Source organism: Lithobates pipiens, unplaced genomic scaffold (assembly GCF_037356315.1).
Source record: "Lithobates pipiens isolate NorthernLeopardFrog02 unplaced genomic scaffold, aLitPip1_a1.2 Scaffold_10, whole genome shotgun sequence".
NCBI classification, from domain to species: domain Eukaryota; kingdom Metazoa; phylum Chordata; class Amphibia; order Anura; family Ranidae; genus Lithobates; species Lithobates pipiens.
In genome coordinates, this window is record NW_027507686.1 from 99,236,803 (window position 1) to 99,249,919 (window position 13,117).

A 13,117-nucleotide genomic window follows, 5' to 3' on the forward strand; every position below is an offset into this window, starting at 1 on the left:
GTTCAGGAGCGCTACTGTTTTCTCTATGAGAAGCAAATCATCTAGATAAGCCATGACGGCTATACCCTGAGCTCTTAGGTTTGCCAAGAGAGGGTCCAGAATTTTTGTGAAGACTTGAGGGGCCATCGCGAGCCCGAACGGCAAGGCCACAAATTGAAAATGGCGCCGCTCTACCGCGAACCTTAGATACTTTTGGTGTGCGGGAAAAATTTGGCACATGGAGATATGCATCCTTGATGTCTATTGATGCCATAAACTCTCCCCCTTGCAGGGAGGAGACCACAGTGTGAATTGACTGCATTCGGAAGGACTGGATGCGTAAAAACCAGTTCAGATCCTTCAGATCCAGGATAGGTCTGACACTTCCATTTGGCTTTGGAACAGTGAAGAGATGCGAGTAAAACCCTGAACCCTGTTATTTTGGGTCCACTTCTACTATCACCCCCTGGGATAGTAAGTGATCTAAGGCCAGAAATAGCGGTCTTTGCTTTACTGGGTCCCTGGGGATCCTTGACCTTAGAAAGTGAGAAGGTGGAATCTCCTGAAACTCCAGCTTGTAGCCCAGAGATACCGAAGAGACCACCCACTTGTCCCGGATCTCTTCCCGCCAGGCTTCCGCAAACTGCAGGAGCCTTCCTCCCACTCGGCCGAGCAGGGGCGCCCCTTCACAAGGAAGCTTTTGGGCTCTGCTTGACAGGCTTTCGCCCCCAGGATTTCTTCTGCCCCTGGGCCCGGCCTTGAGCCTTTCCTGTAGAGGGGGGTTGAGAAGGCCGTCGCCACTGCTTAGAGCTTGATGCTCCGGGAAAGAGAGAACACCTAATGATTGATGTTTTGACTGGAAGGAGAGTAGATTTACCCCCTGAAATTTTTTGGACGAATTTGTCTATTTCTTCTCCAAACAAACATTCCCCTTTAAACGGGAACCCAATCAAATGGTTCTTGCATGATAGCTCAGCTGCCCAATTCGTTAGCCATAGGGCCCTTCGCATGTGTACCAACAGGAGAGACAAACGAGATGCTTGTTGGACAGAATCCAAAATCGCATCAATCATGAAACACAGAATTTGAGGTATTTCTGCATAATTCTCCACTTCCTCACTGGGAAGGAGGCCAAGCATAAGCTTAACCTGTTCCTCAAGGAACAGGTTAAGCATCTGCTTAACCTGTTCCTTGAGGAACTGGCACAACCCCACAGCTGCGCCAGTCATGGAAAAGGAGGCTTCTTATCAGTTGGATCTTTAAATACCTGAGCATTATCCAAAGGACAGGTCAGGTTTCTATTCACGCAAGAAACAGCCGTATCGACAGGTGGGACCCCCCATTTCTTGGTGAAACTTTCCTCCAGAGGATAAAGCATAGAAAACCTTTTAGGACGATTATCGGGATGTTCCCAATCCTCATACAACAATTTATCCATTAAGGGATGAATTGGAAAGGAAAAGGCAGTCTGTGGGATTTTCCTGACTCCCAGGGAAGAAACAGGACGTAGCAATCTCAGCAGCAGGCATTCTGAATGTGGTACGCACCAATTGAGTATAATACTGCACCTGTTTTCTGAGCGCCTGGGAGGAGGGGACTCTCTCCTTGTCCTCTGATTCATCCAACTGCTCAAGATCCCTGTCCCAAGATAGGGATCTCTCCTCATTGTCAGAAGGGTCATCTGAAAGAGGAATCTCAGCAGAGGGAGGGGATCTAAAACTGCCACCTGGCGCCTGCGCAGTACAGCGCCGTGCACACCGACGTGCATGGCTCGTGACCACACTCCCCCCTCCTCCATTAGCACGGGAGCGTGCGCGCGTGCACGAGCACCGCCGGTATCCAGGGAGGAAGGGAATCACCATCGGAGCTGTGTGGGACCCCCAGACTACGTGGGACCCCTGTATTACCTTCATTGTGGCAGAGATTGCATTGGAGACGTGAGTCATCTGGGAGAACCAGGCTTCACTGAGCGTGTGTATCTGAAAGGCATGTAAGTATGAATCAGGCTGTTCTTACTATCTAGTGGTGGAAACCAGGTAAGACCTACAACTACTCAATGGAGAAATCCATAATATAATTTATATAGGATTAACTTCCCTTACCTGTCTTCGCCGCAGGAATTGTTGAAAACAGACAGATTTCAGCCTTTACCCATCACGACGGGCAGAGTTTTGCCAACCTTCAGGTTTTTATTGGGGTTCGTATCTCAGAAGAACCTCCTACCTGGACCTTGTAAAAGACTCTGCCAGAGACTCTAGTGCCACTATGTAAATAGTACACCAAGTCTGGTTTTCCCAGAGCCCAGTCTTCCAATAGGAGAGGACTTACAGGCAAAACCTAGTTTCTTCGGATGACAAGGCCCGGGTACCATATCATCTTGGGAGTCAAAATATCGTCCCAAGATATGGATCCGGTTTGTTGTAGCCCTTAGGCCCCCACAGGGACCTGCACAGAGCTTTCTTCATAGCACATGTTTTACGTGACCAACCACCATAGACACTGGCGAAAAAACTGAGGTGCCTCCTATATGGGAGGGGTTATATAGGGGAGGAATTCTCCTTAATTGGGGGTTAACCAGTGTCCAATCACCCGAGGTGCCTATATAACCCACTATGTAATGAAGCTCCTGTGTCCCGTGATCAAGAAATAAGCATACGGCACCTGGTATTCCCAGTTGGTCTTCCATCCAGTTACTAATCAGGCCTGACAATGCTTAGCCTCCGAGATCAGACAAGATCGGGCACTTTCAAGGTGATGGGGCCATAGGCGATCTCTTCAGGCACTCTCAACCATCTTGACAAACGCCAACATGGTCATCTTGGGAAACAAGCGAAAAAAACCAAGTCATTGCCAACATTGGAGGCTAAGCAGGGTTGGGCAATCAGTTTCCTTGCCTGAAATAGGCATCTCAGAACTGCCATCTGGCTGCTTCCCGGGTTTCCAACTTCTTCAACTAATCCCAGGAGACAATACTTCGCCTCCATCCTGGTGGAGGTTCCAAACACCCGATCAATGGTTCCTGTCACCTCCGTCCAGTAGCGGATCAACTTCGGGCATCTCCAAAACATGTGCATCGTGTCTCTCCCCCATGTTCCAGCACCGGGGGCAACTTGCGTCCGGCCGTTACAGAAGACAGGCTTGGGTATACATCCAAGCTGACAGTGTATACAGAAGACTGGGTAGTGTATACAGAGAGTCTAGTGGGTACAGAAGACAGGCTGGTGTATTCTAGCTAGTTTTTACAGTCTAGTGTATACAGAAGACAGGCTGTGGTATACAGAGGGTTTAGTGTATTCAGAGAGTCTAGTGTATACATAAGACTGGCTAGTTTACACAGTGTTTACAGAGATGCAAGGGTGTACAGAGAAGCTAGTATATATAGAAGACTACAGCATACAGAAGAAAGGCTAGTAAATACAGAATACAGACTCGTGTATGCAGATAGGCTTGAGTATACAGAGATGCTAGAGTAAACAGTGAGGCTGGGGTACACAGAGAGGCTAGTTTAAAGAGAGGATAGTATATACAAAGATGTTAGTGTATATAGAGAGGTTAGTGTAGAGAGAGAGTCGAGTGTATACAGATAGGACAGTGCATATAGAGAGACTAGTGTATACAGAAGACAGGCTCGGGTATACATCCAAGCTGACAGTGTATACAGAAGACTGGGTAGTGTATACAGAGAGTCTAGTGGGTACAGAAGACAGGCTGGTGTATTCTAGCTAGTTTTTACAGTCTAGTGTATACAGAAGACAGGCTGTGGTATACAGAGGGTTTAGTGTATTCAGAGAGTCTAGTGTATACATAAGACTGGCTAGTTTACACAGTGTTTACAGAGATGCAAGGGTGTACAGAGAAGCTAGTATATATAGAAGACTACAGCATACAGAAGAAAGGCTAGTAAATACAGAATACAGACTTGTGTATGCAGATAGGCTTGAGTATACAGAGATGCTAGAGTAAACAGTGAGGCTGGGGTACACAGAGAGGCTAGTTTAAAGAGAGGATAGTATATACAAAGATGTTAGTGTATATAGAGAGGTTAGTGTAGAGAGAGAGTCGAGTGTATACAGATAGGACAGTGCATATAGAGAGACTAGTGTATACAGAAGACAGGCTCGGGTATACATCCAAGCTGACAGTGTATACAGAAGACTGGGTAGTGTATACAGAGTGTCTAGTGGGAACAGAAGACAGGCTGGTGTATTCTAGCTAGTTTTTACAGTCTAGTGTATACAGAGGACAGGCTGTGGTATACAGAGGGTTTAGTGTATTCAGAGAGTCTAGTGTATACAGTCGGCGAGTGTATACATAAGACTGACTAGTTTACACAGTGTTTACAGAGATGCAAGGGTGTACAGAGAAGCTGGTATACATAGAAAACTACAGCATACAGAAGAAAGGCTAGTGAATACAGACTCATGTATGCAGATAGGCTTGAGTATACCTAGATGCTAGAGTAAACAGTATAGGCTGGGGTACACAGAGAGGCTAGTTTAAAAAGAGGCTAGTATATACAAAGATGTTAGTGTATATAGAGAGGTTAGTGTATAGAGAGGGTCGAGTGTATACAGAAAGGACAGTGCATATAGAGAAACTAGTGTATACAGAAGACAGGCTTGGGTATACATCAAAGCTGACAGTGTATACAGAAGACTGGGTAGTGTATACAGAGAGTCTAGTGGGTACAGAAGACAGGCTGGTGTATACAGAGATGCTAGTTTATACAGAGCGACTAATGTTCTAATGCTCTATTTTGCATATTTGTAATTCTCCACATCAACTATCACATTGATATAACCACTGACGACACACCATCCTGACTTATTTTGCTTTATTTATTATTAGAAATACTATCTCAAAATCTGGTTAAATCTATTCACTTCGATGAGGTCTACCGCTAATTGTACGGTAATGCAAAATGTTCACAAAACCATCCATTTGCTACCAGACATGCTGCACATACTAAGAGTAATGTAAATATCGCTCGCTAACGATGTAAACAGTTTAATTGCTTTTCTGACATTAACCGAGTATCTCTGACATTAACTGAGTATCTCTCTGCACTAGGATTGTAATAATAATAATAATAATAATAACAGTATTGTGTAATGCAAAGATCACCTAGTCTAATATAAGCTTTCTCAATGGTACTGGCATATCCTTTAAATTTAGACTAACGTAACTATTTTCGGCCATTCTCAAGCTAAGCTTTCAATCTCTTACCGTTGAACAGCGATACTTCCTCCCTGCAACATTAAGCCATTTAAATGTCCTATTGGTCGCCTATATTATACAACTCTCTTAAAAGCATATATGTAGAGAATAAAACTAGTCTTACATTTTAATAAAACAGTTTTGTTGCTCAACCAGTTTCAGCTGTCATGACACAAGCAAATAAACGTTTCCACTGTTTGACACTATTTTCTGTATTACTTCTTTTTCTCCACCTTAACTGTCACAGTTAAAACACAGTGACAAAACATTTATTTTTACCGCAGCAAAATGTGAGAAAAGCAGTGTAAGCCGTCTTTCTGTATGCTATGTCATATGCTTCAGAAAATGAATGTACCGCTTTTAAATCCATATCAATTCCACATCCCAATGTAAACCGTCTTACAATTTTAACATTTACTGATAGCAATTACTGATATTACATTATGATTATACCAGTGGAAAAGGACCGCGTAATGGAACTGTCATTTTAATCATAATCTCAGAGTTAACTTATCTGATAAATTTACGATTTACTCAATGATTTACTCAACGATCTAAACTTAGATTTTTTCATGCTAAGTCAATTTAATCTTAAATAATGTATACTATATTCTACTGTACTCTTAAATTATGTACTGTTTTTCTGTATTTTAGCTGTGCTCATATTTCGTGTTATGTTGCAACCATCTAATATTATTGCTATTCCGACATTCTGCCTTAATGAGGATATTACTTTGCAACTATCCCTTGATCCCTTTTGTGTATTCACTTTATCTCGACCTATATATACTGCCTCAATATTTTCCTAATTTGTTTTGCTATACTTATTATTATTATATTATAGAGATTACTATCTCTAAATCATTGTAAACCTAACCATAGTTATAATGGCTACAGCTAATTTTACGTTAAAGCAAAATTCACACAAAATCATCTTTTAAAACCTTTTACACACTGCACATTAAGAGTAATGCAACCATCTCTTGCTACCTCTATGCAATAGGATTCTCTTTCTGACTCTATTTTGTGTATTACTTCATCTCAACATTAACTGTCACACTGATAACCATTTGTAACACATAACACTGGCAACACATTTTTTAACAGCAGCAAAATGTGAGAAAAGCAGCCTGGACGGTTTACTTGATGTAGTAGTGGTTGCAGTAGCAAAGGATAGCAATAAAGTTTGATTACATTTATTAACACATAATGCAACTATTTTACATTCACATCAAGCATACATCCTAATGTCTATCACTATTAATGTTCAGGGTTACTGATACATTATGCCGATAATCAGTAGAAACGGAAAACAGTCAGTGTAAGCCGTCTTCATGCGTAACAAAATTAATGGAACGATTTACACGTTGGAATTTTAAAGCTACGTCAATTTACTCTTATATAATGTAGCTGCTTAGCTCACACTTTGCTGTATGTAGCCGCGTTAATTGTATTAATGGTTACATGTAAGTAACCAATGGGGATTGACATTTCATGTCTAACTCACATCTCTAATGCAATTTGACTCTTTGCCATGTGATACATTGCCAGTTATTATACTTTCTCATCCTTAAACGTGTCGTAAGGATCCTGAAAAACGATAGAAACCTAGTCACGTCGTTGCTGATATTTCATGATTACAGCAATCATCTCATCTTATTGCTATTCCGACATTCTGCCTTGGTATTACTTTGCAACGCTCTATTAAACAATGTAAAGGTAAGCTAGATATTTTGTGTATTTCCACTTAAACTCGACCTGTATCTCAATGTTACCCTTTCTAATTTTGCTAAATTAGATTATAGAGTTTGCTATGTCTAAATCCAGGTTACCTACTCACCTTTATTACGTATACTGCTAATTTTAGGATAATACAAAACCATCTCATTGCTTATTTACACGCTGCACATATTAAGAGTAATACAATGCTACCGATGTGAACATTTAGAGTAATTAAATTATTTCTCAGTCATTTTGAAGCTACTGCCACTAACACTTCCGATCTCTTTTCAACTGCAATATTTAATCTCTGCAATATTAAGTAATATTTAGCTGCTTAGCTCACACTTTGCCGTGTTAACTGTATTAATGGTTACCTGTAAGTAACCAATGGGGATTGACATTTCATCTCTAATTCACATTCACATTTCTAATGCAGTTTGTCTTTTTGCCATGTCATCCTCTGCCAGTTATTATCCTTTCTCATCCTTATGCTATATTTTGGGTATATTCACTACATGATTAAAGACACGTAATGAACCCGATTGATAAAAACCTACACACGTCGTTGCTGTTATTTCGTGTATTTCAACTTAAACCCGACCTGTATATACTGTCTCAATATTAATTTGAGTTATTATTATTAGAATAAACAGATTACTATCTCTAAATCCTGGTAGTCCAACTCACACAAAACCATCTTATTTCTACCTTACACGCAGCACATATTAAGATATTAACATTTAGCCAGTATCTCTCTGTAATAGTAAGTGAAATGTGCAGATCACTCATCTAATATCAGTCTTCTCAATGCTTCCAGAACAAAATAAACCATGTACTGCCAAATCAATAACGGCCAATTACTTAACGTCTATCAGTCAATGACTTAACAAAATAAACTTAGCACTCTTTTGCTCTATTTTGTATATTTGTAGTTCTCCACATTAACTGTCACATTGATATCACCACTGACAACACACCACTGACCTTTTAACAGCACCAAAGAATGAAAAAAGCACTGTAACGCTTTACATGATTCAGAAGTAATTGCATTAGCAAATATATAAAGTCCTGTCTTCTTTACACGCTAGCCTTTCTGTATACATTAATCTCTCTGTGTACACCAGCCTCTCTATATAGACTAACCTCTATGTCTTCTGTATACACGTGCCCATAATCTATATACACTAGCCTGCCTTCTTTTTACAATAGTCTCGGTGTCCCAGCCTCTCTGCATACACTAGCCTCACTGAATTCCCCAGACTGTCTTCTGTATACACAAGCCTATCTGTACACACTAGCCTCTCTGTATACACTAGCCATTCTTCTGTATACACTATGCTCAGGGGAATAACATTAGCCTATCTGTATTACCTTGTTTGACTTTTCTGTTTTCTGTTTCTTTTCTAGGGTGTACCTCACCGTATACCCGAGCCAATCTTATTACCCCAGCCTCATTCCAATTATAATAGCCTCACTGTATACCCTAGCTTGTCTTTTATACACCTAGTCTCTCGGTATACCCATGCCTTTATGTATACATCTTTATACACTAGCCTCTCTGTGTACCCTAGCCTCTCTGTATAATCTTGCCTCTCATTATACCCCAGCCTGTATTCTGTTTACCCAATTTTGTCTTTTATATAAACTAGCCTGTCTACTGTATAACCTAGCTTCTCTTTATACCCCAGCCTCATTGTCAGCTTGTCTCTGTACACTAGCCTCTCTGTTTTCCCTAGTCTCTCTGTATAAAATAGCCTCTCTGTATACACTAGTCTGTCTGTATACTCTAGCAAGTCTGCATACACTAGCCTCTCTGTGTAAAACGGCCTCTCCCTCTGTATAACCTAGCCTCCATCTCTGCATACCCAGGACGTTCTTCTATATAATCTAGCCTGTCTTTTGTACACATTAACCTCTCTGTATAAACTAGCCGGTCTTCTGTATACACTATTCCGTCTGTATACACTAGCAAGTCTGTGTAACTAAGCCTCTCTCTCTGTATACCCTAGGCTCCATATCTGCATACCCAGGAAGTTTTTCTGTATAATCTAGCCTATCTGTATACACTAGCCTGCCTTTTGTACTCATTAGCCTCTCTGTATAAACTAGCCGGTCCTCTGTATACTCTAGTCCGTCTGTATACACTAGAGAGGCTTGGTTACACAGACTTGCTAGTGTATACTGCATACTCTAGCCTCTCTGTGTAACACATTCTCTCTCTGGGTACCCTAGCCTCCATCTCTGCATACCCAGGACCTTCCTCTGTATAATCTAGCCTATCTGTATTCACTAGCCTGTCTTTTGTACAAATTAGCCTCTCTGTAGCCATTCCTCTGTATGCACGAGCCTCACTGTCTACTCTTGGTTGTCTTTTGTATACACTAGCATCTCTTTATATATTATCTCTCTGTATACCCAAGCCTCTCTGTATATACTAGTCCACCTGCATACTAGTCAGTCTGCATACACTAGCCTCTCTTTGTAACCCAGCCTCTCTCTCTGTATACCCTAGCCTCCATCTCTGCATACCCAGGACGTTCTTCTATATTATCTATCCTATCTGTATACACTAGCCGGTCTTCTGTAGACATTAGCCTCTCTGTATAAACTAGAAAGGTCTTCTGTATATACTAGTCCGTCTGCATACACTAGCAAGTATGCGTACTCTAGCCTCTCTCTCTGTATACCTTAGCCTCCATCTCTGCATACCCAGGACATTCTTCTGTATAATTATATACACTAGCCTGTGTTTTGTACACTTTAGCCTCTCTGTATAAACTAGCCTGTCTTCTGCATTCACAAGCCTCTCTGTGTACCCTTGGGTGTCTTTTGTATACACTAGCTTCTCTTTATACATTAGCTCTCTGTATACCCAAGCCTCTCTGTATACACTAGTCCCTCTGTATACACTAGCAAGTCTGCATAAACCAGCCTCTCTGTGTAACCCAGCCTCTCTCTCTGTATGCCCTAGCCTCCATCTCTGCATACCCAGGACGTTCTTCTCTATAATCTAGCCTATTTGTATACACTAGCCTTTCTTTTGCACATATTAGCCTCTCTATATAAACTAGCCGGTCTTCTGTATACACTAGTCCGTCTGTATACACTAGCAAGTATGCATACTCTAGCCTCTCTCTCTGTATACCCTAGCCTCCATCTCTGCATACCCAGGATGTTCTTCTGTATAATCTAGCCTATCTGTATACACTAGCCTGTCTTTTGTACACATTAGCCTCTCTGTATATACTAGCCGGTCCTCTGTATACACTAGTACGTCTGTATACACTAGCAAGTCTGTGTAACCAAGCCTGTCTAGTGTGTACAGACGGACTAGTGTATACAGAGGACCGGCTAGTTGATACAGAGAGGCTAATGTGTACAAAAGACAGGCTAATGTATACAGATAGGCTAGATTATACATAAGAACGTCCTGGGTATGCAGAGCGCTCAGCTTCAAGGGATGGCCAACGTGAGTAATATGAGGGACACTCCTCACCCCCCCACCTACCAGATCTGACTTTCACCCCCTTGCCCTCTCTGCCGACATTGTCGGAGGGGCACCACTTGACAGGACATGGGGCTGTCATGCCGGTGGCATCTCCCATTGGAGGAAGGGATGATGGCCCCAACCCCTTGGCAGCAGGTTCTTTCATGTACAGACCAGGGCGGCTCATCTTCCCTTATGGAATCTTGACCTTAGAGGAGGGAGTTGCCCTTTGGGGGGGTCTGAGTGATACCTAGTGCGCTGTACTGGAAGGGCTTGACATTCCCGCATATGTGTCCCCTCCCCCTGGTTGCGCTCCTCGTCCCCACCCCCTCTGGCCCCCACCTACTCTTTGCCGACATTGCCTTCTGCAGCTTTCGGGGACACCCTGGATGACTTATTTATTGAGCCTATTGGTACGAGACACTGCTTCTCTCCAGTTTGACTCTGGACCCCCCTGGAGGATTTACCCCTCACTGTTCGGGTGGTCCCAGCCTCCCTCTGGATGCTCTACACAGCCCCCGATGGCGATGCAGGAGAGACACTAATTGGGGGGCCCCAGGACTGCTGCTCGGGTGAAGTCTCCCATTGGATGGAGGGATGGTGGCCCCAGCCCCTTGCCTGCTGGATTTTCCATGCACCGACCAGGGCTGCTCCTCTTTCATCTTGATGTGGTGACCATGGAGGGGAGGAGTTGAAATTTATGGGGTCTGGGTGGCTACTGGTGTGAGTGCGCTAAAGGACTTGACATTTCCGCATGTTTGTCCCCTCTCCCTAGCTGCCCCTCCTTCCCTCCCCCCTCCCCCCCCTTCCCCCCTTCCCTCCTTCCCTCCCCTCCCCCCTTTCCCTCCCCCTTTCGCCCCTTCCCCCGTTTTCCCCCCTTCCCTCCCCCTTTTCCCCCCGGGGCGTGGACGGGGGAGAAGGGGTAAAGAGAGGACAATCTGCCAAAGGGAGAAATGCATTTGTTCGGGGGCTGCATGTACTTTTGGGGTATGGGACAGGGGGTGGTGGATCCTATTCTGTGATGCCTTTTCTGTTGTGACGGGCTCCCTCATGCATGCCTACATTTTGTGCTGATAGTTATATGCTCTACCTCGGTTTTGATTATACTATTGTTTTTTGGTTCTATGATGTTACTGATTGTCTTTTATTTGCATACCGGTATCAGACGTGACATTTACCACTGCTAGGACTGGGGGGACTGGGATCCGGGGGCTCCCTCTCCGACCTGTCTACCCACCAACCCAAGTAGGACGGCGCTTTAAACCCAGTGTACATCTGGTAAGCGCTATAGCATAATTGTGCTGTTTTAGTATATCCTTCCTGTACTGTTGAGTGGACAACCCTTAATTTCCCTCTCCCCCTGGGGTTGAGGTGCCCGGCCTCTTTTTCCCCTTACCTTTCCTTCCATTTGCCCTTCCTTTCTCCCCCTTAGTTCCCGCCATCCATTACCTACCCAATACCTACCTTGGTTCAACTTTCTTTGCGTTTCTCTGACGTCCCCCCCCCCCCCCGAGGAGCGATGGCAGACTTAGTCAAGGTCACCTCTCTAAACGTTAAGGTTCTGCACTCGCCTGAAAAACGGTGGATCCTCCTGTGAGAACTGAAGACTTCCTGTACTGATGTGGCCTTTATACAAGAAACACATTTTAAAAATACTAGCCTCCCCTTTCTACGGTCGAGATCCTTCCCTAAGGTCTACCACTCTACTAACCCCTCCTCTAAGACCAAGGGAGTCTCCATTCTGATCTCTAGCAGGCTCCCCTGGGTTCTCCAGGATTCTCTGGTGGACCTTGGGGGCAGATATCTTTTTCTTAGGGGCCACATTGGAGAGCTCCTTTTTACATTTGCCACTGTGTGCGCTCCCAATGATCACCAAGACACGTTCCTCAGAACTACCCTGCACAGATTATGTGACTTTCGGGAGGGCCAGTTGATATTAGGTGGGGACTTTAATGTCCCCTCTCGCCATCAGTTGACACTTCTGCCTCTTGCTCCTCGCTCCTCATTTCCTCTAGAAAGCGGATTACTAAGTTTACTGAATGACCAATTAGTTGATGTCTGGCGTCTGCAACACTCCGGGGAAAGGAACAATTCTTTTTGCTCTTCCCTTCACAAATCATACTTGAGGATAGACTTCTTCTTGATTCCACATGACCAACTGCACTTGGTGAGCTCTTCCTCCATTGGCCATATTACTTGGTCCGACCACGCTCCTGTAGCCCTTACCTACACCCTCTCTAGGAACCCCTCACCTAGGTCTCTATTCTGGCACCTTAATGAGAGCCTCCTCCATATACCGGAAGTTTTAGCAGCTGTGACCAGGGAATTGGACTTTTATTTCCAAGAAAACTAAACGCAGGACTGCGACCCGGGGATAATTTGGGAGGCTCGCAAGTCAGTATTCCGCAGGGTACTTATCAGGCACGGGGCGCACATCAAATAAACACGGAAGGAACAGCTTGCTAATCTGTTTCGTGAACTTGCCTCTGTGGGAGCGAAACATAAACATGCCCCCTCACGCCTTTAAGGCCTGCATGCGGGGGCACTATATTTCAGCCATCAAACAGGCCCGCAGGTCCCATAATCGGATAGATCAAGAACTGCAGGATAGGGAGAGGGTGTGTGCTATGGAGCACGCGAACGATCAGTCTGATGCCACTTATGGTGCACTGTTGGAGGCAAGGCGTGCGCTAGCACTCCATTACTCGGATC